Source organism: Melanerpes formicivorus, unplaced genomic scaffold, assembly GCF_026170545.1.
Source record: "Melanerpes formicivorus ecotype bairdi unplaced genomic scaffold, bMelFor1.0.p_v2 SCAF_48, whole genome shotgun sequence".
Lineage (NCBI taxonomy): Eukaryota > Metazoa > Chordata > Aves > Piciformes > Picidae > Melanerpes > Melanerpes formicivorus.
In genome coordinates, this window is record NW_027142400.1 from 1,931,312 (window position 1) to 1,956,345 (window position 25,034).

At 40.7% G+C, this 25,034-nt stretch overlaps 1 long non-coding RNA gene across 2 annotated transcripts in view; it reads left to right on the forward strand.

Annotated features, from left to right (window-relative positions):
- The window catches only part of LOC137452055 (uncharacterized), a 50,946-nt gene that overhangs the window by 18,010 nt on the left and 7,902 nt on the right, over window positions 1-25,034 (forward strand). For both annotated transcript variants that reach the window (XR_010989953.1, XR_010989952.1), the window contains exon 3: window positions 10,685-10,792. This is a non-coding gene — a long non-coding RNA (uncharacterized lncRNA). The remainder of the gene's footprint in view (window positions 1-10,684; window positions 10,793-25,034) is intronic.

Genomic DNA, 25,034 nt, shown 5'->3' on the forward strand with positions numbered 1-25,034 from the left:
CATGTGCTTACAATTATTAATCAAATGTGTATTATGTATTATGCTGCTATAACTAGCATTTGTCATCTTGTATCCTTTGTAAGCCTTTCCAATTAAAATAAAATTCAGTATTCTATTAAGTGTTGAAATAATAGATCATATACTAATTATTATTTGGTTATTCACCATTAGCTATTGTAGGACATGTTACCAGCAGCAAGTCCTCTGAATAGCTTGTATACTGACAGTATCACATCAGAAAAAGTCATTACGATTCATTCTCACAAAAATATAAATACACCTCAGTTGCTTAGTGAAGTCAAGTGGTTGCATTTACCAGCAGGTTTTAAAGCATGACATAGACTAATGATTCCTAAACAGTCTCAAATTACAGACAGCATCTTCACAAATTTTGTCATTGAAATTCATCCCTGCTTTCTGATCACACAGGCCACCTCCTGGTTTTGGTGGCTGAATAACAGCCCTGAGGCAAGTACAACTGTTAACATTTAAAAGTACTAGCTGGGAAATATTTGATGCTTTTTTAGCTACTTGTAACATCATTAAGCTCTTGGAGGGTGAAAAAAAAATAAATCTATGCAATCTGACCAGCCAGCTCCTTCACAGACCTCCAGCAAACACTCCCAGGTTTTTGGTGGTCTACAGACCACAACCTGAAATCCACTGCAATATAGAAATGAGCTCACATGTGAAAGTTCTTCACACCTGCATTTCTTTTTCTTACAGTAAGAGACCAGTCTGGTTTCAATTACACAATAAAGAAAGACATATAATTTTGACTAAGAGACATTTAACTAAACCACCAATATATTCTCTTAATTCAAAGCAGGAATAAGAGGAACATCTCCAAATCCAAAGAATGTATTATATCATCATCTCCTTGTTTTCAAGTGGTTCCAAATCATCACAAAGATTGTGTAAGAGCAGCTGATTCCCAATATAGATATCCTTTTCTTGGGCACTAAATCATGCCAAGACCCTGGCTGAAATTTTACAAGGAGCAACTCAGATTGTACTTTAAATAATAGTTATTAGTCATAAATGTTGGCTACCTTTCTTTTCTTTGAAAAGAAGCTATAAATGTACCATCATTTATCCATTTCTGAAATCATCACATTGTCCTCCAAAAGAGTTGGGTTAAATTTACAAAATTTAGGAGCACAAACTGTCGGGCACATGTTTGGTTTGCCCCTACTCCAAAAACTCAAGTTTAAAACATGTGTCACATCAGTTGTAAATTCTGTGAAAAGCATGTTCAGACAGAAGTGAGTCTCTTCTGCAGATTCTTGAAGGTGTGGTAAATAAATAAATCCTCATTTATTTAAAACCACTTCTATTTTGAATTTTTATGATCTTGTAATTATGTTTAGCCTTACATTGGTGTACCAGTTCCAAGATTCATTCATTAACCTGGACTCCAAGTTAATAAGTGCTATGTGGACAAAGAGGAAGAACATTTTCCCTACCCCAAAGGGGTAATGTAAATTCCTAATTTCAAGTTCATTAATTTTACACATCACCTTACATAACAATCACAATGCCATAAAAGAGTGAACACATGCTTGTAATTACAGCCATGGCAGTCTCATCCCATTGTATGAAAAATAGCTCTATCATAATGGTCCTGAGTTCATGCCAGAATAGCAGCTAATCATGGGAGAAAGATGATCTAACGCTTACAGAACATGTAAATAGAAATGAAACGTTCTGGTTCCAGCCTATTTTCTCTAGACTTGCTGGGTGATCTTGTGCGTGCTACTTAAGCTTTCAGCCTCCCAGTTTACCCATCTGCAGAACAGCAATAACAGTATTCGTCTGACTCAGAAAAGTTTTGTAAGAGTAAATCCATAAATCATTATGTCTCTTACGTACTCTCAACAAGCTTTCTATGTGGCACCCGTCATAGACACTACAAGAAGCACATATGGGCTACTGATTTTAGCCTCATATAATACCTCTAAAAAGGAGAGTTCATGGAATACGTATCTGGAGCAAAAATATCCATCATGGTCAAACTGTTTCTATTCCTGTGGTAATTGTATTTCACTTCTAATATGCACTAACAATGAAGTTCATCAAGTGTATTTTGTAATTTCTTGCTTTATAACAGTTTAGAAAATGTGCTTTCATGAAGTCAGACCAAAATTTTCTGTGTCAAACTTGTGGAGCAACTCCTTTGATACTGTATATTATTTTCAGAGGAGACATCACATTCCATGTAAATTAAGAGTCTTATATTAGGATCTTAAAAGAAAGTAAATTCTAGTAAATGCTACTGGGGATTATTTTTCATCTGAAAAGAATGCAGGAATAATGCTCAGTGGTCACAACATCACTGTGTGCTTGTTACCTAGCAATGGAAAACCTGATAGCAGATCATCAAGGTCAGTAGTCCCATTCACTGACAGAACCATTCATGATATGAGAATGAATGAAGTGTCTTGAAAGTTAGCATTCTCTGATTCTCTGAGCAAGTTTCACAGTTCAGGACAGAGCCAGTCTATTGGTGGCATACTTTCAGCATGTAATGCTCTGTAAAGTCACGTCCTAACGGAGATAATGAGGTCCCATTCATTATTTGCCAAAGAAGTGCAGCAGTTTAAGCCTGACTCTCCTCTGTTGGAAAATTGTTTGAAATTTGGACCTGATCATACCTTTCACTGAATTCAATGATAAGGCACCACCTGATTTCAAGGGAGGAGCAGTAAGCTTTTTGTAATTCAGAGATTGCATTAAATTCACTTACCCTTCTCTCACAGAGTGGAAAGCAGGTCATGGGTCTGATGTTTGCAGCAATAATGAGGAGGCTTTAGAAACTAAATGGGATGTAGCTGATGATTTTAGCACAAATTGAACTGAAGTACTAATGACTTACCAAGCATTATTCTTATCTGTTGCACAACAAGCACATGATGATGTCTAGAAATAGTGTAACATCATACTTCAGTAAAAGGCTCAAGGGCTGATACTCTGTTCACTCACACCGACATAAATCAGGGGGCAATTTCACTACAGTAATTTAATTACATAACATTAAAATCAGTGAGAAGAGAAATAGGCCTAAAAAGGACCTCTCCAAGCAGTGAAAGGAAAGAATGTGTCACCTGCCCCCAGCCTGTCCATCTGAGACAAGGGCAGGTCCAATGATTTGTACTTGCTGAGAGCCCAGCCCTGAGAGGGACCACAGCAGCCTTCATGTCATATACCATGCTGCAGCTTTGCTTGGGTGAAAAAAAAAATAAAACCTGGGGGATATGGATCAGAAACAGAGTATATGAGGCTACCCCAAAGAAAGACACAGGGAAGATCAGGTCCTTGAATTTTACTGTGATACCAACTCATCTCATTCATTCCCAGGCCAAGGTACAAGGCTGCTGTGAGCCAGTTTTCCTGACCACAGAGCTGACACACAGGTTTCAGTGAATATCCTGGAGATATGGCAACTTTTTGATACTTGTTCTATTTCCCTGATAAACACAGCTGCCCTTTGGAGAGAGGCATTGGCTGATTCTGGCATCAGCTCCTAACTTCCTATATTTGGTGCTGGGCATTCAGACTAGTTTTTCTTTAGTGTGTTACCACAGGTTACTCGTACACATTACTTAACCACCAGTGAAAATGCAAATTTCTTGGTCCACTATCAGCTCTACTTCTTCCTAGGTATGTCCCATTCTCCATTAGAATATGGTGGAGTGCACAGCATATCCACTGCCATGCTATATCCCCCGTATTGTCCACTCCTGTCCCCAGTTACAAGGCACAGCCACAGGTCATTATGGCTGTCCAAAGGGGCTTGCACAGTCCCTTGTAATGGTATCCTGTTGTCAGCAGCAGCAGCAAGGCTACAAAGTCCCCTCCAGGACTGTCAGCAAATCAAGGAACATTGATCTAAGACCAGGAACTGAGAACTGAGGCTAACAGAGCCATGTCCTACCCTATTCATTGAATGGTTTTACCTTCTGAACTCAGACTAACAGTATCATCATACACCCCTTTTGTATATCTTTACACAAACTCAGTATCTTAATTTATTGAGAGAGCCACAGAATCTCAAAACCAATAGCATGCTCAGCAGTAGACCCTCTTTTATATACAAAAAGCTAAAATTGAGACGAATGGTTCCCCTGCAAAAAGCTAGCATTCATTATAAACTCTGGCTTGTAAAGTTAAGGAGTTTTTTGTAGTGTGAATAAACTGTTCACCAGTACTATATTTTTAAAGAGTATTTTAACTATTCTATAATGCTCTGCAAATCAGCGTCTTACATGGCTCAGAACAATTAACTAAATTGAAGATTTAAACTATATCAATGATCAACAGAACTGCAACCTTATTTTTGGAAGTCGAATCACACTACAGAAAGCTTTATTAGAAAACAAAGAGAATGAGATTTTTCAGATAAAACGTGCATATAAGGGCGAAATATTTTTCACAGCTAGAAGTGCAGATGAAATACAAGAATGCAAATATTGAAAATGTCATAGAGTACTTGAGGAACAAAAACTTTGCAATTTTTAATAATACCTTACACCTGACAAGCTCTAAATACACTGCAATAACATCACTATGATATACGTCTCCTTTTACAGATGGGTAAACTGAGACTGAAAGTGGTTCTTTGTGCCAATTTGTGCCTTCCCCAATCAATCACAGAACAAAACAGCAGAGAACTTATGATGTCCTGGCTTCCACTTCACTGGTCAAACTTTAACCAGATCACAGCTCATGCCAAGAGGACCTCATGCTAACAGCCTCATTGTATCTGAGAGTGGGACCCAGACCTTTCGACTCCATCATCACCATAACACCATCACTTGTATTTCTGCCTATTAGTTTAGTATTTACAATTATTTTTACAGCCAGATAAAGTAAGTTCAGGAATTTGCATATTTTTATTTTAATTATTTTCCAAGCACATCAATTAAAATACCATTGAAAGTTTTTCTCTTGTTTATCTGAAGTTAACCCAGGACACCCAGTAAATTTATTCTTCTTTTATGTGGTACTGGATTATTTACTCTTTCTACATGGAACATGTCCTGACTAGTAACTAGATGGCAGACATGACATGTCCAAATCCCAGGAACCTGCTTGTTTTACTTCATTGGTCTCTTCAGGGTTTGGCTTTTTTCCTGATCTTGCACATGTTGGTTCCATCTTTCTGTGAATGCATCAGCCAGCCTGCCTGAGCTAGTCACAGGCAGGATTAGTAAAATTAGGCATCCACAGATGTTAGGCTACCAAAAATGAATATCAGTGCTGTGAAAGTATTCAGGAGCTTTCTGTGAGGGACTATGGGATCTGCCAAGGTGGCAGGGGCCTTCTGCCCCCATTCCAGTGCAGAAGCTACCTTTAAAGATACTTCTCTTTCTCACAGCAGCTGGGGCAGTTTCTGAGCCAGGACTAGGGCTGAAGCTTAGTTGGGTGGTGGCAAGGTATCAGCAGAGCCCAGGTGTTGGGATACTCCTGTATAATAACTTACCTATATGAAAAGAAATTGCAGGGTTTATAGGATTTAGCAGCAGCATGGCTAATGAGGACAGGGCAGCCTGATCCGTGCAAGTGCTGAGCAACCACAACTCCCGTTTACTTCAGCACTTTTGCAGATCAGATCCTCAGGGTTATTTGCTTTTCAGAATAGGCCACTTGTGGTCTACATCAGCCCATCCTCTTGGCAGTAATGGCCCAAGCCATTCCTTGCTGGCTTTGACCAGCCACAATCAGCATGTCACACAACTATTTTTAGCATATCAAATACACAGAGAGACTAAGGGCTTGGGTTTTGTAAAGAGATTCAAATGCCTGTTTCCGCTTGCTCAAAGTATTTCTCTCTCCAGGCTCAGTACACTGAACAGTTTCTGACAGAATACACCTCCCCATATTGCCACTGGGCAGGCTGTGCTTGGGAGAAAAGCATTAGAGGATTTCTTTATTTTATCATTTTGTTTCTTTTCAGTGTTATTTTTCTGTCAAGTAATTGAGAGATGAAGAAGGGCTACATCACAACTACACTTTGCTTTGTCTCACACCAACCAAGACAGACAGGTCAATGGTGTCTGTCATATGCTACACCCATTCCCAGTGGAAGGAGCTTTTGTTTATTCTGCCTCATTTCTGGCTATTCGCCAGGAAGGGCCAATGAGGTGGGAATCTTCTTCGAGGTGATCTACATTGTGTCCTTTTTTTGCATCAGTAGAAAAGTAACTAAGCAACACAATACAGGGGTTTTTTTACTCTGACTTACAAAACTCTATGGTGTTTTTTTTCTACAGACTTTTGTACTGCCCTGCATCACTGCCATTCATTTCTCCATTTCACTGTGTGAAAAGCTCATCCTCTACTAGCCCAATTCACAGAGACATCATGTGACACACCATTCATATACCCTCCCAAAGAGTTTACTTGCAGGGTTTTCATAAGGTGAGACAATAACCTAGCTAAGGCAGATGTAATTGGGTTATTTCCACCTCCCCCATCCCCCCCATATCCCCCCCCCAAAAAAAAAAAAAAAAGTTTTCTAAAAAAAATTCCTGAGTCTCATTGAGTTTGAACTTCTTCACCAAAAAATAAAAATAAGACAGAAAGAGACCTACCCAATCAAATGCAACTGTATTGCAACTTGACAACCCACCTGGGTACCAATCTCTCCTTTGTCTGATTAAGCAACACATGAAAGAAGTGAGTGCAAAGACAATTTCCAGAGTGAAAATTATTCAAGAATATTTATTCTGGGACAAGGGAGCCTTTCTGAGTGTCTACAGAGGCAAAAGTCAAAAGAGGATAATGCATACCACAGCTGTGCCATACCCTTCCTCTGCCTCCAGTAAGCCTGGTGGTTTTTTTCCATTGAAACAGCAAGGAATTTTCCTATCAGAAGGCAGTTGGTATTAGCTGATTTCCCAGTTTATCTAGATGTCTCATCTCTTCCAATTTAAATACTACATCAGTGGTTATTAAGCCTGCACTGCAAGGAAATAAAACTAAGGAAAACATTCTGGAGGGTGCTCTGGATTCTATCAAAAGATTATATTTCTCACTATGCTACACTTTTTCCATATGGCTGAAACCTGGATCTCCATAACACTCTGAATACTCTCATATACTGCTAGTGGTATAATCCCAGATGGTGACAAATGACCGCATTCCAACAGCAGTGCATAGAACTTTACAACACCAATGCTCAGCCATGCTCTCAGGATATTGCCTCCAAACAACGAATGACTGGCAAATAACATAATGTTTCACTTCTGCCTTCACTTTTGTACACGCTTTATGGCTAACACTGTAGAACTACTCATTTGTTAAGTACTCCGATTTGTAACTGCATACAGATGATATGGGATATTCCCACTGCCACCACCAAAGGATCCCTTTTGGTCTAGGAAGGTCAACTGTGGTGCACACAGTGTGTCATTATCTGAGTGTAAGGATATGCTTTGGCATGCTAGAAGTGAGCTGATAACGTCTTACCCCTGCTTGGGCCCTTCAGCTGCCTCTTGGGGAAGCGTGAAAGGCTGCCAAGCTCAAGATGTGCTGCATCCTGCAATTTGGCTTTCCCAAGAAGAACAACCCCTCCCCCCAAACTCACCCACGCAGTTCTTTACCCCAAGAAGAGGTCACCACACAAAAAGTAGATAGAAGGGAAAGAGACTGCACACTTGACTATAAATGTAAAAGAGAGAAGTTCTGAGTTCTCTTGAGATGTGTAAAGCGAAAGCAATCTGGGCTGTCTCCATTTTTACAGAAAGACCTCTGTGCTTTTGTGGACTTCATGGCCTGCCAGATGGAGACAGCTCCAAGTAACACTGAGCTCTTATTGCTGCAGAAAACCAAGGAGAACTATAACCCCAAGTACTGCAGGTGTAGGAGGGAATACTTGCTCAGATGATGATTCATGTCAGCATCTGAATAAATAAGGTCAGACAGCCAGAGATTATTCCTGTGAAGGGGAGTTGATTTGTTTGGGAGGCAGAAAGGAGAGGCTGTTTGTTTGTTTCATATCAGTATACTGAAACCCTGCCCTGCTCTGAGATTTTTTTTCCAAAGATTAGTTCTCATTTATTTTAATTAAGGCCTCGGTTCAGCAAAACCTATAACTGAGTGTAGCTTACCTGAACTGGAGGAGTTGTAACAAATGCAGAAGTCCTAAGATTTGCATAGGCTGTGTAGTCAGTATGATGTAGCCTTGATAAATATACCTGCCAGAGTTTTAAAAAAGATCATTCCACTACAGACTATTAAAAATAAGAAACTACTTGCCTCAGAGGGGTGAGAAAGGATTAATTAGTCAGTGCTTGTGCAGCACTATGAAGATACAAACCATGGGACCATGTTATTAGTAAGCAGAAGGTGCCAACAGGAAGCAGCATTGTTAAAGGCACGAGGACTAACAATGGATTTGTTCTCACATTTGTAAATGATTCTTCTGCTATTGAAAGGTGTTGGCCTTTCAGCCTAGGCGACTGAAATCCTCTTTCTTCAACCAAAAGAGCCTTCATGGGCTGTGCATACTTTCTCACACTCCCTCACCAGTGTTCTTCACTATTAGCTTATAGATGCTAGACAGTAGTCCATTCTCCATAGCTCTTTTATTGCTTGGCCTCTGCTTCAGCTGCCAAGAAGGCTGCCATTTAGACTCAATTGTTACGGTAGCTTTTATGATCTAGACATGGTGTCTAGGATTGGAGACTTCCTAGCAATTTTGCATATGCTGCTGTGCTGCCATCAGAAGAGAAGGGCTCATGGTTGCCAACAATGTGGGCAGAATTCAAAGCAGTGACCTACAGATGAAAGGCGCCCCATCCCAAAGCAGGCCAGCTAAACCATCCAGCCCCTGAATGCCAGCTCTTCACTGAATGAAACTGTATTGTGATGTGGTGCTCAGGAGAGGAAAAAAATAAAAAGCAGTTTTAAAATATCTGTGGACAATGGCTGTCTAGAGCTGGAACTTCAGACATTCAAACCTTGCATAAGTAATATTTCTATCATGCACCGTCCTGCTATCCATCTCCCCACCTCATGCCTAGGTGCTGGAGAGAGGTCTTGTTCTTATTTATGCAACATGAATGCAAAATCAGAGAGGGTGGCAGAAACTTTCCACAGAAAGGTATGGTGCCTTTGGCATTCTGGGGAAAAGCAAGAACATCTTGTAAATTGAAGGAAAGAGAAGGATTAAAGAAGGTGGAATAACCCTATCCACGCATTTCCTCAAAAAGCAGGATGATTGCAGACCTTTAAACTCAAGACCCACAGAGCAAAATGTGCTACAGCACAGTAAAGAATCTTTTCTTCCTGTGTTTGCTATATTGCTCTCTTTGACAGGCAAAATCCTTTTTCTTCCCATTGTCCTCAGCTCCTGCCACACATACAACCCCTGCTCTCCTTCCCTGCCAAACAGAGGCCAGCTGAGGAAGGTGATTTTGTCACCTGGAGTTAATTAATTCCAGTTTCTGCTGTGCTGTGTTGCTGTGCTGGGGTGGGACCTTTTCAGATGTCAGGATGATAGGAGAAAGAACAATGAAGCAGCAGAGTATGTGTGGCGGGTGGCCGAGTCATCCTATCACCATGCATTTGTGTAGTTTCTTTTAGTGCCATCCAATCTTTCCTTCTGTCCCTAAATGGCCTGTGTTGAAAATGTCCCTGCTTACAGTTGCTCAACTGGAATGAGGACAAATTGTTTGCAGTGGCCCCCTTCCAAATGCTTGTGCTGTAACTTTTGTCTTGACTAGTCTCTGGAGATATCTCTAGAGTAAGTTTCCTATGACTCGTTGCACTACCCCAAAGTCATGCTGGATTTTCTTCTCCTACTTTTTTCAACTTTGTAGGAGGAATCTTGTTTAAAAGACCCCCATCACAGAGCAAGCCAGAGAGGGCAGAACCTTAATACTGTTACGTCACTAGTTCCTCAGTGAACAAGTTCCTCAGCCAGGAGGTTGGGTCCTGAGAGTGCCCAAGGTTACAAAATGGTGGTAACAGGCAAAGAGACCCACAAGCAGAAAAAACACAGCCACACTAAGCAGCTTTGAGTTATTAAGCACCAGTGTTGTCAAAACTGCATTGCCCTCCATGCTAACACTTCAGACACTTTCATAGATAGAAATGCCTGGCTTTTTGGCACTCCACATGGCTTAAATTCAGCACTGGAGGGGTGATGAAGGTACTCTTTCCCCTCACATTCACATGAGAATTAGTCCAGGATGAGATAGCAAAAACAAAACAAACAAACAAAAAAAAAAAAAAAAAAAAAAAAAAAAAAAAAGTTAGCAGAGACTGAAGAACTAAGCCAAGAAAGGAAGAGTTTAGAGTTCCAAAAACCATTGGACGAAGTTTTGCACGTAGACCCATTAACAGATATTACAGAAGAAAAGGTTCATTCTCCTTCTACTTAGATGCATGACCTATTAGACATATATGTATCAATAATGTTTTCCAGGATAACTAATTTCAATTACTATTGCTTCTTGTTTTTTTAATGTGTGTTAAACACTGGGGTTTTTGACAGAAGTACAATCTGCTTTTAGAAAAAACTAAAATACAGATTTAATGCTATGAAATAGTCTCTTTCAACTCCACCAGAAAACAAAGCAAAACAAAACAAAGCTAAACAAAACCAACCAAACAAAAATAATCAATAAAACAAGCAACAAACAAAACAAAAAACCAGTCCTCTTTCCACACTTTGCAGAAGATGATCTGAGCATCCTCAGAGTGAGGGAGAGTGAAGCCTGGAAATGAAACAACCATCATCCCTCCTGGATCCCCTGGGTGTACAAGCACCATGATGAACAGCAAGGTGAGTGCCCCTGAAAAAAAGTAACTGGCCAGCACACAGACCTGCTGCAGGGGGCACTTTTGCCAGCTTAGTCTTTCTAGGGCTCCCAAGTCAGAGGGAGCCCTCCCATGCCATCTCTGTCAAAGCATCCCTGCACCTTTTGTTTTATGTAAAGAGAGAGGCTTGACGAGTCAAAAAAAAAGAATAATGGAGCTTATTGAAGCCATCTCCTGGTTATGGTCATGGGGTTGTTTAGTTTGCATGTGGGGTTGAACATCATATTGCAATGGCATCTACTGCTTTGTGACCATTTCCTATGAAAGCAATAGGAGGCAATCTCCATTGCAGACATATTCCTATCTCTCTGAGGTAATGTTACTGGCTGCAGGGAGTTGTAGTGTGGCCACATATGGCATTCTAGACACTAGGGATTGTTCAGGTTAAGGATTTTGTATGACTTTGCCATTATTCTGGGCATTTAAAATGTTTGCCATTAGCACAGCTTTTTTTTTTTTCTTTTTTTTTTTTTAGGGGGGTGTGTGTTTTCCCTTTTTGACACAAGCAATGTTGTACTGTGCCTCTGCCTTCCAGTTGGCAGCTGAACCATTGCTTGCATTGCATTTGAGATCTCACTAAACATCAAGACTACTTTGTTTTTCATTAGCACTAGAGGGGGGAAAATAAACAGGCTGGACTCATGGTTTATAATTGCATCTGTATTTATCACTTTCAGACCACTATTAGCAATACAATTTAGCTCACTGTCCTTTACATAACTCTGCAGTGCCTCTCAGAGCACATGTAAGCCGTCTCATTTTCATCCATCGGGTAGCCAGATTCTAATCTCAAATACGCTGAAAACAGTGTGGCATACTTCTAAAAACAATCTGTTCATCTTGAGAGCACAGTGATCAATATTTGGAGCCCTCTTGACATTCACCATGAAGTTGGAAGCAGAACCTGTCCAGGGCAGTTTTTGAGCCAAATCCAGCTGGTGACTGTTATGTAGTAGAGCAATTTACATAGAGTTCTATGGTTTTCTTTTATTTTCAGTATCTCTAAGAATCCATGGGAAGAGGTCTGCTGATACCACTAAGGCAGAGTTTGCACACTGCATGATCAGTGTCTTCCATATAACTAGTAGGGAAGATTAGGAGCATATTGCCAACAAAACACAGAGGTTATTTACAATTCAACTTCTAAGAGCTGCCATAAAGTAGTGAACAGCAATGAATAAGTCCAGAGCCTTTCTACTCTGTTTTGGTTTCTACTTTATTCTCCCAGAGCTCATATTTTCAGAGGAACAAAGCAGAAACACACAGAGGAGAGTAAGTCTGATTCTAAGAAGCGGTAAAAAGAAATGCATGACCACAGATCAGGGGATAATTTTATGTCTTACATGTTTTCTGACCCTACAAGGAGCAGCCCTAATCCTCCATTCTCCTTTATTTTAATTAAGGCTGAAGCAGACTCAATAGTTTACAGAACAGGGAGTGGGTGTGAATCCTGAAAAAGTAGATCCCGATCAAACTCTTTATCACTGAAGCCAGAAGGACCCCTTGCCCACTCCTCTGCCTGTGGCAGGATTGATTTAATTATTCTATAACTGATCCTGTAGAAGGGTGTCTAGCCTTGAATAACTCCAATGGCAGCGATTGTCCAACGGCTCTTGGCAGCTTGTACAACTGCTGAACAGTTCCTCTACAGTTTTGCCTAATATTTAACCTAAAACTTCCCTTCTGCTTCAGCCAATTATTATTTGTCCCATCCCTGTTGACAAATGAGAATAATTGATCCTTGTTCTCTTTATAACATCCCTTTATGTCTCCTGTTATTATGTTCCCCACACTCTCCTCTTGCCTTTAGGCTAAAGGTGCCAAGTTATCTTAACCTTTCCTCTTAGATGTGAATGCCAAACTTCTTACCATCTTTCTTCCACTCCTCTAAATTCTTCAATTTGTCCACGTTTTTTCACAGAATTGAATGCAGTTACTCCAGTTATGTTTTAACCAGTGCCAAGCAGAGCGCAATAATTACTTCAGTAACCTTACTGACCCCATCTAATAACAAAGGCAAAATGCAGCATGTAATTAAAATCCAGAAAAATAACTATTTTTAAAAGCTAATTGCCTTAACAATCAGAACATTATACAGCTCAGAGAACACACACTAAAGATTTTAAAGGTTATTGTTCATTCAAAACATCTTTTTAAATTATATTCCATATATTGTATTCTGAGCTATGCACAGTTTTACTCCTATTAGGAACAGTCTGTACTACCTCTCTCACACTCCATCCCCCACTTCTTATTTCCTGCAAATTTAACTCCTAATGGCTCCAAGGGGCCCTATCTACACTAGGGATATTTGCTAAGGATTTCCCACTGCCGCAAGCACTTCTGCAGCTCTACCAGTATGGCACAGCAAAGAACCCCCACTCAAGCTTTGAATCCTTTAGGCTATTCCCATGTCTTCCAGCTCCACTAATGTCAGTGGAGCAGAGCCAAGAGTGAGGTGTTTTTAGAAAGTTTCTTTTACAGGGACAAAGTTTTAATCTTCTTTGCCAAGTCCTTGGTGCCCTACCTTGAACAATTCCCTTCTCTCTGTTGGCTGGCTGGTCTCTTAAAAGCTTTTCTGTCCTCTTTGCTTTTATCAACACCATACATGTCCTTCACTGTTTCTAAATGCACATACTCCTGCCTTTCAGTTGTTATCTCTTCAGGAATAGAAATCCTTGGCACAACCCACCACAAATCATTCAACATTACTATCATTCCGCTGACAATAGCCATTCTTGGAAAATGGTTACATGAATTTCTGGAATCCCCAAAAATAAACACATTTGGCTCCATTAACAGGCATGGCAAACTCAGACTGCAAACCCACTTGACTGAGCAGAGGCATTTAATTAAATTGCTTTTTGATTACACAGATAAGCAGAGATATGACTGTTGTTAGTAGATAAAATGTTTTCTATTCTTGTTGCCCCATAGCACCTTAATTAAATTACAGTTGTTCTGTCTGTGACCATCTTCAGATAGAAAACACAGGAAAATATTCTTAGCTAAGCACAAATCAGATTAGTAATCCAATATTGCACAGTATATAGGACAAAATTAATTTGGATTAAGAAAACAACATAGAAGATTTTAATTTAACATTAAAAAAAAACTTAACTGTGAAGCACTGGAGTATGCCATCTGGGGAAGAACTGGAGCTTTCCATACCAGATTATCTTCTAGTACATTTTAAGTGAACAGCCTGAAGGAATGATGCAGACGTAATTGGTCCTACCTTCATCCACATCAATGATTTAGGATCTGTTGAGGACTCTTCCACTGTTGTTTTCCTATAATTATACTTTGCTTTAAATTTCTTAAGAATGAAGTAAACTGCTCTCATTTACATTCAGCTGGGCCTCTTTTATTCTATAAAGGTTGCATATTAAGAATGAGATCAGAATTTGGCTTCCTATATTAACACATTGTAACATGCCAGCAATTGCTCCATAACAACGAAATTACCTTGTTATATAGGTCTTGTCCCTTTACCAATACATACAAGGCAAAAAAAAATAGCTGCTTTTTATGGTGAGACTCCATCCAAGTGTGTGTGCAAGAACTTCTCTTATAGTTAGGTAAAATAACACCTCCACATACTTTCCACCTGGACAAGAGGTAGATCTGGAGAACTGAATTAAATCAAACAGAAGTACTACCTGCAAACTTACAGTGTGTAAGGAGGCATTCGCCAGAGCCATGCAAACAAAACTTACAAGACTTGCCATGTTAGCATGGTTCTCTGGTAGTTAGGTATTTGCTTCCTTTTTTTTTTCTTTTCTTTTCTTTTTTTTTTATTACAATGCTCTGGATAAAGATTAAATAAATATAACAGCTTACCTTGAAAGGAGATTTGTACACATGTTTGTAACTAGATTAGAAGCCTGCCAACTGGCTTTTTAAACAATTCTCAGTGCTAGCAGAATACTTGTTCATGTCTTTTTACATATGAGAACTTCCCTGGAGCCACATCAGGAACCAATCCCCTGTCCCACACGCATACAGCTTTATCCTCTTTGTTCAGAATCAGAAAGACACTTCTGGTTAAAATATGCCAGGACACAAAATCCCTGTTGTATTCCACTAGCAAATTCTGCAATAAGACTCAATTTAAAGCCTATTTAGATTAGTTAAAGGCTTGCCATCGACTCAGTAAGTTTTGAGCCAGGCCCTTAAAATATAGTTCTTAAGGACAGGAAAGCTTCCATATACATGACAGTTCTTAGGGAAACCACTGAGGTCAACAGAGGCTGATTGACTTCAGCAGATCACTGAGGTCAGCAGATGCTCAGTGGGACAAGAATTTTGTGCTGATCCAAAGCTCTCAGAAAAATAAGTAAGAAGGTGGTAAGACTGAAGAGAGTGAGTCTTTGCCACATCATTCACCTGCAGGCTGTCAGCACTGCAGCACCTGGAAAAGCCAACTAGATATCCATACTCAGCCACATCTTGCTTTGTAGGCGACTAAAGAGTTCAGCTTTCCCACATCATGTAGAAATGGTTTCATGGCGTGGTTTCTATTTTTAAAATAAATTTAAGATTCCATTCCCTAATTCACACAAAAGCTAACAAAATATGGTGCTTTTTTAATGAGGTACAAATCAATATTAAAAAATAAATATTTCCCTTGGCAAGAAAATTGAAAATATCTCATTCTCATAACATGTGAGGTTTATATTTACAGAGCGTGAAGTGTCCCACATTACCATAGTGTGTTAGTAGGATGAAACATTTTCAGCTGTGATGGCTTAAACAAAGCTTGAGTTACTGTCTGCAGTGACCTTAAGCTGTATGTCATGATCTTCACAAAACTGAAACAAAACACGTAGAGCATCAGGCTGCAACCACATTAAGGTTTAATGCTTACAAATGCAGAAGGTTTAACACTTGGAAGCCAAAATTCCCCTATGACCTGAAGACATGCAGATCATGACCTTAGAGTTAAGTGCTGTGTTAAGCAGTCAAGCTGTCTCCCTAAAGAAAAGACAAAAATAGCAAAAGACTAGCTGAGCCATCGGGCTGGCATATGTCAGGTGTGACCAGGCCCAATTCAGGGTCAACCTCTAGCCACTCAGGGCCAAGCCTGACCTAGGCCAGCCTTTCCAGGCAGGGCTTCCTAAGGAGCTTCCCCCACTAACGCCACAGAAGAGGAAAATTTAAGTTATCGTGCAATCAAATAACATCACAAGAAAAAATTTCATTTTGGCCCCATCCAGAAACAGAAATATTTTGGTATTAGATGGAGAGAGAAAAGCAAATTTAATTTTCTTTCCCATGTGTTTTTCTAGCCACATAGATGCACTCCCTGTTTCCCTCCAAGTGCTCCTCCCAAAAGCATGCGCCACAGTCCTGAAAAGCCTCCTGACAGGGGAGAAAGAGAGGGAGGAGTGGAAATTAAAATGTGAAGCAGAGGATTTTAACTAAATGTTTAAAGATAGATAAGTCTTTGTTTAAAGAAAGGTATGCAAGGCAGAGAAGTTGGTTTGGGACAGACAAAGGTCAGCAGAGCAATTGCTCCAAACATCAGACATGAAGAGGAGGCATACAGGGAGAAGAGGGGAGTGTGAAACAGCTGCCTGGGGGAGCTTAAAAGGGATGCTCAGTATGCTCAAAATACTCTGATTTTGCCATAATAGATCTGCTTTTGCCAAATTCACACACAAAAAACTCTCAAGGACTTGAGACTGACCTGGGTGTCATGGCCTTACTTGTTTTGTTCACTGAAGGCTGTGTTTACCTTGTAAATATGCATGTTTTGTGTTCTTAAGTATTTATTTTATTCCTTACAAGATTTTTTTTTAAGCTGATCAATACAAAGATTACCCATGGAGTTACTATACAATTCCTGCTGGATTTTTCCATTTGTTGGTGAATTGCCAAATGCTATTACAAGGAGCACTCAACTGTAATGAAATTTTATTCAGGGTCTCAGGGTGCTCATTACAGAAGGATGTATATACGTGTTAAATTAGGCAATGAAAGAATCCCATGCTGCATAAGACCTGTTCAAAAAGCAGAATTTCCAATCTGGAAGGAATTCTGTTATTTCCATTTTCATTTACATCCTAAAACAGGCCAAGAGACCAAAATATCAATGAAACACATTGGTGAAACTCAAAGATCAGAATAATTTAGGTTTGCAAATGTCTGTGGACAAAATGCTGATGCTTCCAATTGAAAATGCAATGGTCTCAGGCTGAAAAGTCCTGGAATATGATCCTCTTCTCATATGGATAGAAATCAAGAATAATTATTCTAGAAGTCCATGAAATTACACTGGTGGAAGTCTTCACATGAGTAATAAAAATACGCAAAATTACAAGCATTTTATAAAGCCAAAATCTTTGGAAAGCTTTATGCTTTCAAGCTTCAGGGCATAAAGCAACCTAGGAATTAGGAGGAAAGCCACATCTCATCCCAGCTGCTGTGAGGCCAGGCTGTCGTGCAGTCTCACAGGGGCCATGGGGAACGCATCTGACAACTGCTCAGACTAAATGTAGGAACATCTATATTCTTCTTTTGTTTAGCAAAAGCTGGGATTACAGCCCACATTGCACATGGGCTAGTGCATATGGCTTGGGAATGGCAGGATCCAAGCTGTCTGCTGAGCTTTCCAGGTATCTGATAGACCCAGGGAGGAGGCAGCAGCCTGCTCTGCAGTGGGACATACTGGCTGTCAGAAACACGCTCCTAGGGAAATGGAGACAAACTGTCTACCCAGCATACTGAACTCAGAAGTCTTGGACCCATGAGCAAAGAAACTCTCTTCAGACACTGGACTCCTCTCTGGAGTCCAGGAAAAAAGAATTTATATATATACATTGGGAGGAACATGAGGAATCACAAAAGAAACAAGTCGTTGTGGTATCAACTGCTCCTTTTACTGAAGAGAAGTCAAAACAACTCCAATTTGTCCCTTTTTTTCTGTTTGTTTTTTTCTTTAAAAAACAAGATTCTTTCAAAAGGCCATAGCCTTCAGGCCACAAGCTAATCTTTAACTACCTGCTTAATTTTTCTAAGGAAGCTGGCACCAACCACTGTTAGAAGTGGTCACTTTCTGGAAAAAACACATGGGCATTCCCTTGCAAAGCTGCTGCTGCAGAGGAACCAGAGATGTCTCAAGCTCTGGGCAAGACAGATGGTTCTGCATCACAAGAGAAACACCAGCAACATTGCTGGCTGACTTCTGAAAGCAAAACAAAACAAAACAAAACATAACAGAAATTGAGGACAAGTGCTGTTGCCATCAATTCCAAGGGTGGGGGCAGGTATGCAGAAACATTCCTACCTGGATTTCACCATCCACTTTGAAGATGAACCCTATTTCTGGAGCAGAAAAATTACAATGATGGGAAGCTGTCACCACCAGGCTTCAAATCTAGCATGTAATAAACACTTCAAATCCATAAAGTTCAGAGCTGGGCTTCCAAATTCAACAAGTTAATTTGTCCCAAATCTAGTCAGTTTAACCTCTGAACATGACTACATCTGTCTGCAGAAGCTGGTTAGGGAGTGCCTCATCTGCAGGCATTTATTTAAAGTCTCACACTGAGACTAACTCATAGACCTTATTTTTTTAAGAAGTTGAGATCACCATCTGATCACGCATAATATGGGAATGCTCTAAGGATTAGACCACAAAGTAAAAGAAAAGACTGAAGAAAATTGGTGCCCCAACTTTTAAGTATGAGATTTCAGGGGGTTTTAGAGTGATTTATAAAAAAACAACACAATAGCAAAAGTACAAAAATTGTGTTTTTCCAGAGAAACTAAGATTTTAGTCCAAGAAAGACTGCAGAATATAGTGAACCAAGCATTTTCTAGATAACTTCAGAACTAAGCTAGGAAAACAGGTTAATTTGACCCCATCTGTTTTTATTTAGCTGGGCACAAATCACTTCAAAGCCATATTCAGTCACCACCTGAGTGAGAGAATGCAAAGTCAGTCAAAAAGCTTCCCATGGGGAAGCATTGTTCATTCCTGACTCATTCCCTGCCACCATCAGTCAGCTTCCCACACTACCTCCATCTTAACATCTTCTCCACTCTCCACAGTGATTTCTGTAAAGTTGAGCACAATGGAATTGCATCAAAACCAAACTTTAAGTCATTGAACTCTCCCACAAAATATGGCTGTTTTTTTACCAAAACTTTCCCAGCCTTGGTCTAGGGCCTCATCTACCAGAACATTTCTCCTGCCTGGAGTAGAAAATAGCCTCCATTTCAGGAATTATTGAGAAAGCTGGAAAATCTGGAATGAATGAAATAACTTCCAATCAGTACAAACGTTTTTAAAAGTCCAACTTCAGAAACCAGCGGCACAGAGCCAAAATTCAAGGCAACAATATTTACTTTAAAAAAAAAAAATCCTGATCTAATCTCTCATGCAAAACCCAACCACAGTGGATGGACTCAACAGGGTCAGGTTATTTTTCCATAGTAGCAACTAGAAATAGGAAGAACCACAACTGTCAAAACCAGCTACTAATTATCATTAAGTTTCCAATACAGTTTTCTGATCAAAGTGACGGCTACACGTCAGTAAAGTCTTTTGATCTTTTTGATGCTTATCTGAATGGAATCATCACATCTTCAGAGCCGTGCATACTGAGAACATAAATTCTGACTGCATTTTGCTGGAAAGATTGCTTGCTATTTTTATTCTGGCTATCTTCTACTTTAAGAAAAAAATCAGAGTTCACTCCATCAAAACCAACAGAAGTGTTGTTTAAAGGTATGGCAAGATACACATGTACAATATTCATTTAATGGAATGCATACAAAAGTCTTTACAATAATCTGATGAGTTCCAGAAGTAGACTTGATTCTATGCAGCAAAGTCAATCATGCTGGTAGATACATTAAGCCAAAACTGCAGAACTGTTTCAGTAGATTTCAAGAAAATCATGCACTCCTGTTGCTGGATAGTAAAACCCATCTGACTAAAAAATGTAAAGGGAGGGAAAATATGAGGTGTGAATGGAGCAAATGGAGATAGTGTTAGAAAATGAATGCAGCACAAACCAGTAATGGTTTAGTGAAAAAAACACAATTAATCTTACAGGTTTGCACGTCAAAGTCTCTAAGCCAGCAGTTCCTGAGCTGTGATGTACAAACCACCTCTAGCCAATGAATCTTTGGTGGCTGCCCACTGTCAGCTGGCTGAGCATTGCGTTTCTTGTCCCAGGTGTTACATCGTAACACAGATGTAATTAATGGATGTCAGACCAAACCATGACACTGCTATCATTGCCACAGAGGCATTTACAGAGCTGCATGTGGGAAATTAATCAGATCAAAGGACTGAGATTAAAAATTTATTTCACCTCTCTGTGTCGAGAGAAAGAGTAGTCCATGTCTGGGGAAAAAAAAGAAAAAAAGAAGTTTCGTTCTTCTATTGAAAAATGTCCACCAGCAATCTTGAGCAGTCAGCTGGAGACCAAACCACAGCTGATACCTCAGTTAATGCATCATTTAAAGAGAGTTTGCAAAGGGGGGAAAGAAAAAGAAGAAAAAAAAAAAACAAAAAACCATGAAATTTTGACTCCTGGCTTAGAGAAATTCCTGGCAAAGAAAGAAACTATGCTCGACCCCCAAATAACCAAACACCATCCACTACATATGGAAATTATTCTGCCACCATTTTACAACTCCAGCGGAGGTGGTGCATGGCCCTTTTGAAGCCTTGGCTCTTCTCAAAGGCTATTATTTTAAACATTTTAGTACTGGGAACTGTATAGAACTGGCAATTACAGAATTAGAGTGCAGTGTGGGGAATGTCACTTTAAAATCATTTAGCTCAGTCCATTTCCTTTTCAAGCACAATAGAAAGCAGATGGAGCAGGGAGGGCCAACATGCCACAGAAGAACTCCCCAGGCCTTGGCCAGCACTCTCCTCCCCAGGATGTACAGAGAGGTCACCAAATCCTTCTAGAGTTGTTATCCTTTAGGAGAACCACATGCTAGAATTCAGCCAGTGTCCTGGTCTTTGGAGCAAGTCTCCCCACTCCTAGGTTTGTGTTACACACTGAATGTTAGACTTAAATTTCCAACAAGGTCAATAGGGACACAAAGCTCATACCAGAAGAACAGTGCAGAGAAGCCAGAGGCCAGCAGAGCACAGCAGGAAGATTAAGTGTTTTGGGAAAGAGAAGCATTGATAGAAAGAAAGAAGCCTCCGAAGAGTTGTCCAATATGAAGGAAAGTCTGTTACCAAAAGAAAAGTTTGCTGTATGCAGCAAGAGTTGGACAAGAAACTGCAAGCTTGACTTGCAGCAAAAATACATTGAGGTCAGGAGAAAAAAAATAAATGAAGTGTAAGAGAAGACAAGCATTGCAGCCACTGCTTGTACCTGATGCTGCATCACTGGAAGTGGCTAGGAAGAGTTACAGAAATTTCTCCTAGGAATCATCTAGCTAAGTGTGATCTTGCCTCAGAGCAAAGCAATGACTTCCAGTGTTGCTCTCCAGCACAACATCTCTTGGATCATTTAATAGAGACTGTTACAGCTTCATGTTTCTTAAACAGAGAAAGAGGGATCCCCCAAAGGAAAGTTATGCATAATATGAGAAACAGATCCAAGTGTTAGAGTTGCACTCGGGTCTAACAGACACACGGAGGCTTGGGAAATCCAAATCTGTTCCCCCTTAGTATAACAGGAGAGTTATTTTTCTCTCAGTATCTGTGGCAATGCCAGATTGCTCACACTGCTCGTCGCTGGCATTGCCACAAGTATCTCTCTCTCTGTTGTCACAAATAACTGGGATAAGTAATAGGGAGATCTCATGTCTCACTGGCCAGGGCTGCTTGCACCCAACAGCCTCATACCTATCCATGAGTTTCTGAACCTACCTATATGCAGCTCCATTTTGACCCACACATCATGCTCAACCCTTGTTTGCCCCACAGCACTAGCAAGCACATTAAAAGTGGGCCATGTTTTAGAGGTTTCTGGTAGCCATTGTGCAAGACACAGGCAGCAACATAATCACCACTGCTCCCACTTGTTTCGCTACTGCTGAACAAGTTCCTTTTGCTCCTTAGTGTTCAAAAAAAGTCTATTTGCTTGAGGCATTGTGTCAAACAGGAAAACTTGTTCAGCAAGACAAGACTGATGCCAAAATAAGGACAACTACCCTGGCTTGATGGCACTGACCTGGGACATAGCTGCATCTGCATCAGTCTTTTCATGAAGAGATGTTAGGTGTAGAAACCTTTCCCATGGAAGACTCATTTGTGCTGTACACCTAGGATTACCCTCAATAGAGGCAACATTCCTGAATACCTGAAACTAGCTTCAAGTACTCCTACATCAGCAGTTCCCCTTCTAGAAACCCATAGTGAGAGAGAATACTTTTGCCATCACCTCATAGAGCCCTACTAGTCTCAGTTCTCATCAGTTGCTCCTCACCGGCAATGTCCCTTTGCAGTACTGCTGCCTGTCACACAGGATGTACAGAGGTTTCATACCACTTTTGTTCCAGCCACCAGGAGATTCTGCCCATCTCCAAATCAAGCCCCAGGACCAGGGCTACCAAGTATACTCATGTGTCCCCAGATCTACAAGTCAACACCCTAGCTATTGCTCCCTCACTTTCTTTCCTACCTACTCATCTGCTTCTTTGAAATGTGTCCCCACATCTTCTCCCTCTTTTTTTAACTGTCGCTATAAAAAGACATGCCCACACACTACCCTTCAGAGAGGTTCAACTCATACACAAAAGGCCTCAGATGTCTCAACAGCACAGTGCTGTGGCAAACCACCAATACTATCCAAACACAGTATTTGGCATACAAAAGTCTAAACAGTAGTAAGCATGAAAAAAATAAAGGCAGACCTGCTGCCTCCAGACCTGTTTCCCAATGAGGTCTGCATGGTCAGCCTACATGGCTGATGTCTCAGCTGTTTCTCTCCTGCAGCTAAGGCAGGAGCTGGAGAAGGGTTTCACTGCCTAGAGCACACAGGGAACTGATGAACAACATGGGAGGGAGGGGGAGGTGTTACCATGATGTCAATGAGAACTGTCAGTACTAGGCACTTACTTTCTGCTGTCAGAGCAGCATCTTCTTTCTCACCTGGAAGTAAAAGGTCTCCACTCAGTTGTTTTCCTGGCATCAGGACGGCATCCTCACTGGTTTCAGGTGTCTTTCCTATGACAGGCAAACACCCTGGTGAGAAGGCTCCTTACTTCTGGGTATACGCCTCGGTATTTCAGCTCTGTCATGGGGCAGGCCTGTGCATGGTCAGAGCATAAATCTTCCTGCAGAAGGAATGTGCAGCCTCATTGCTCTGAAAGTGCCCAGAAGTGCTGCTTGAAGCTCTGACATCCCAGAGCAATTCCATACAATACCAGAGCATATGGCTCTGCAAAAACTCTGGCCATGGAGTAAGGAGCCTGCCAGGGTGTGCCCGGATGGGGACAGTTGGCAGCAGGAGGGAGGAGAAGGCATCCCCTAGTGTGCTGAGGCTGTGAGGATGAGAGCCAAGAAAGAGATCAGACTGCTGGACAGGGAGAGGTCACAGAAGTAGGAGCATTGAGATAACACCATCTCAGCCAAATAAACTCCATCTCCAGCTGTCATGCAAGCTTATTCCCACCTCTCCCTCTGCTCCAAGGGCTGAAGCTTATGGGAGAACATGTACTCTCTCCAGCATCACTTGATTCAAAAGGGAGTCTAAAAGTAATCTGGTAAAAGGAAATAGAGTGTAAGCAGTTGGTGTAGATTTACCCTCCCTCCACTGCCTCATCACCAAATTAAGTTAGCATGATCTTCTTGCATAGGAGGAGTGGTTGAAAGGTTTAGAAAGAGGATTTCCCTATCCCTAATTCTGCTGAATCCAAGTAAGGCTGATTTAAAAGTTGTAAATGTGCAGGAGGTGGCTTCTAAGACAATAAAAAGTATTTCAGTGCTCTGAAAAACAAGTCTCAAGGATGTGACAACACATGAGAAATTCCTGTAGCGGTGCCTCTTCTCAGTATGGTTTAGATGAGCTGAGGCTGCCTCAGCAGCACCTGTTTCTTGTGTATCCACCTAAACCAGGAGTATGTATTTGTCATATCTTGCTTCATTTCCATATGCATTCGGCTCCTGTGGCTTTCTTGGCAACTTCTTCTCATCTGGTCCTGCAGCCCACTGCATCTGTGCACACAGAGTGAGTTCCCAGGCTGATGCTCTTGCAGAGAGCAAGAAAGGCTTTCAAGATGCACTAGGAGAAGTGTGCCTGCCCTGAGCAGCTCATGGGCTTGATCTCAGCAGGCTGTGGCAGTGTTTGAGGTAGGCATGTAGCAAGGAGAAAGAGAAATGAGCAAGTGAAAAATAAGCAAGGAGTAAGCAAAAAAGCTCAGAGAGTAGAAACTCAGCTGAGCTGTCTCCTGAAAATTCCTCAAAATCAGAAAAGAGGAAGATTTACAATGATGCAGAAGCTTGCAGGGGTGTACATGTGTGTGTGAAGTGCATGCATATGCATGTAAACCTGTGGGGAGCACTTGGACACATGAGCACACTTGTGTGAAAAGCAATAACCTCCCAGATCGATTTTTAACACCATATCAAAAGTAAAGCAGGTGATGAAGTATATGAGTGTGTGTGGGAACTGGCATACCAGAATGAATCTGCACAGGCTCAGTGCAGCTCTTCACATTTAAAGAGGTATTAGATTAGGTAAAGATTAGCAGTACAACAGACAGCAGCACTAAGCAATTTTCAGCAAAAACAACACTCACGTAAAATGACAACGTCCTGGACTAAACACCTTGTTAGAAGGGATTGAGCCCCTAACAGCTGTGGTAAAATCCTTTCACTTGCAAGTGTTACTGCTGGATAAGCAAAATTATCATGCTATTGTTGCTATTTACAGCAGTACCCATAGCATGCTGGCTGTTCCCCAAACAGATTATTCTCCAAAGAGTACGTACAAACAGTAGTACTGTTTTGTACTATTTTCTTCTATAGTACAACGTACCTGCTATAGGCTTCAAAGTTCAAAAGGCACCATGGTCAGTGAAACTACAGCTAAACAGGCCAATCCCCTTATTGTGAGCACCTTTTATCCTCTTGACAAAACAAACCAAACCAAAACAAACCAAAACAAAAACAACAACAACAAACCCCAACCACACTGCAAAGCATGTGTGACTCTAAATTCATACCCAAATTTATAAGAAAATGCTGAGGTACTCTAAGCTTCACTAATGATTTTATT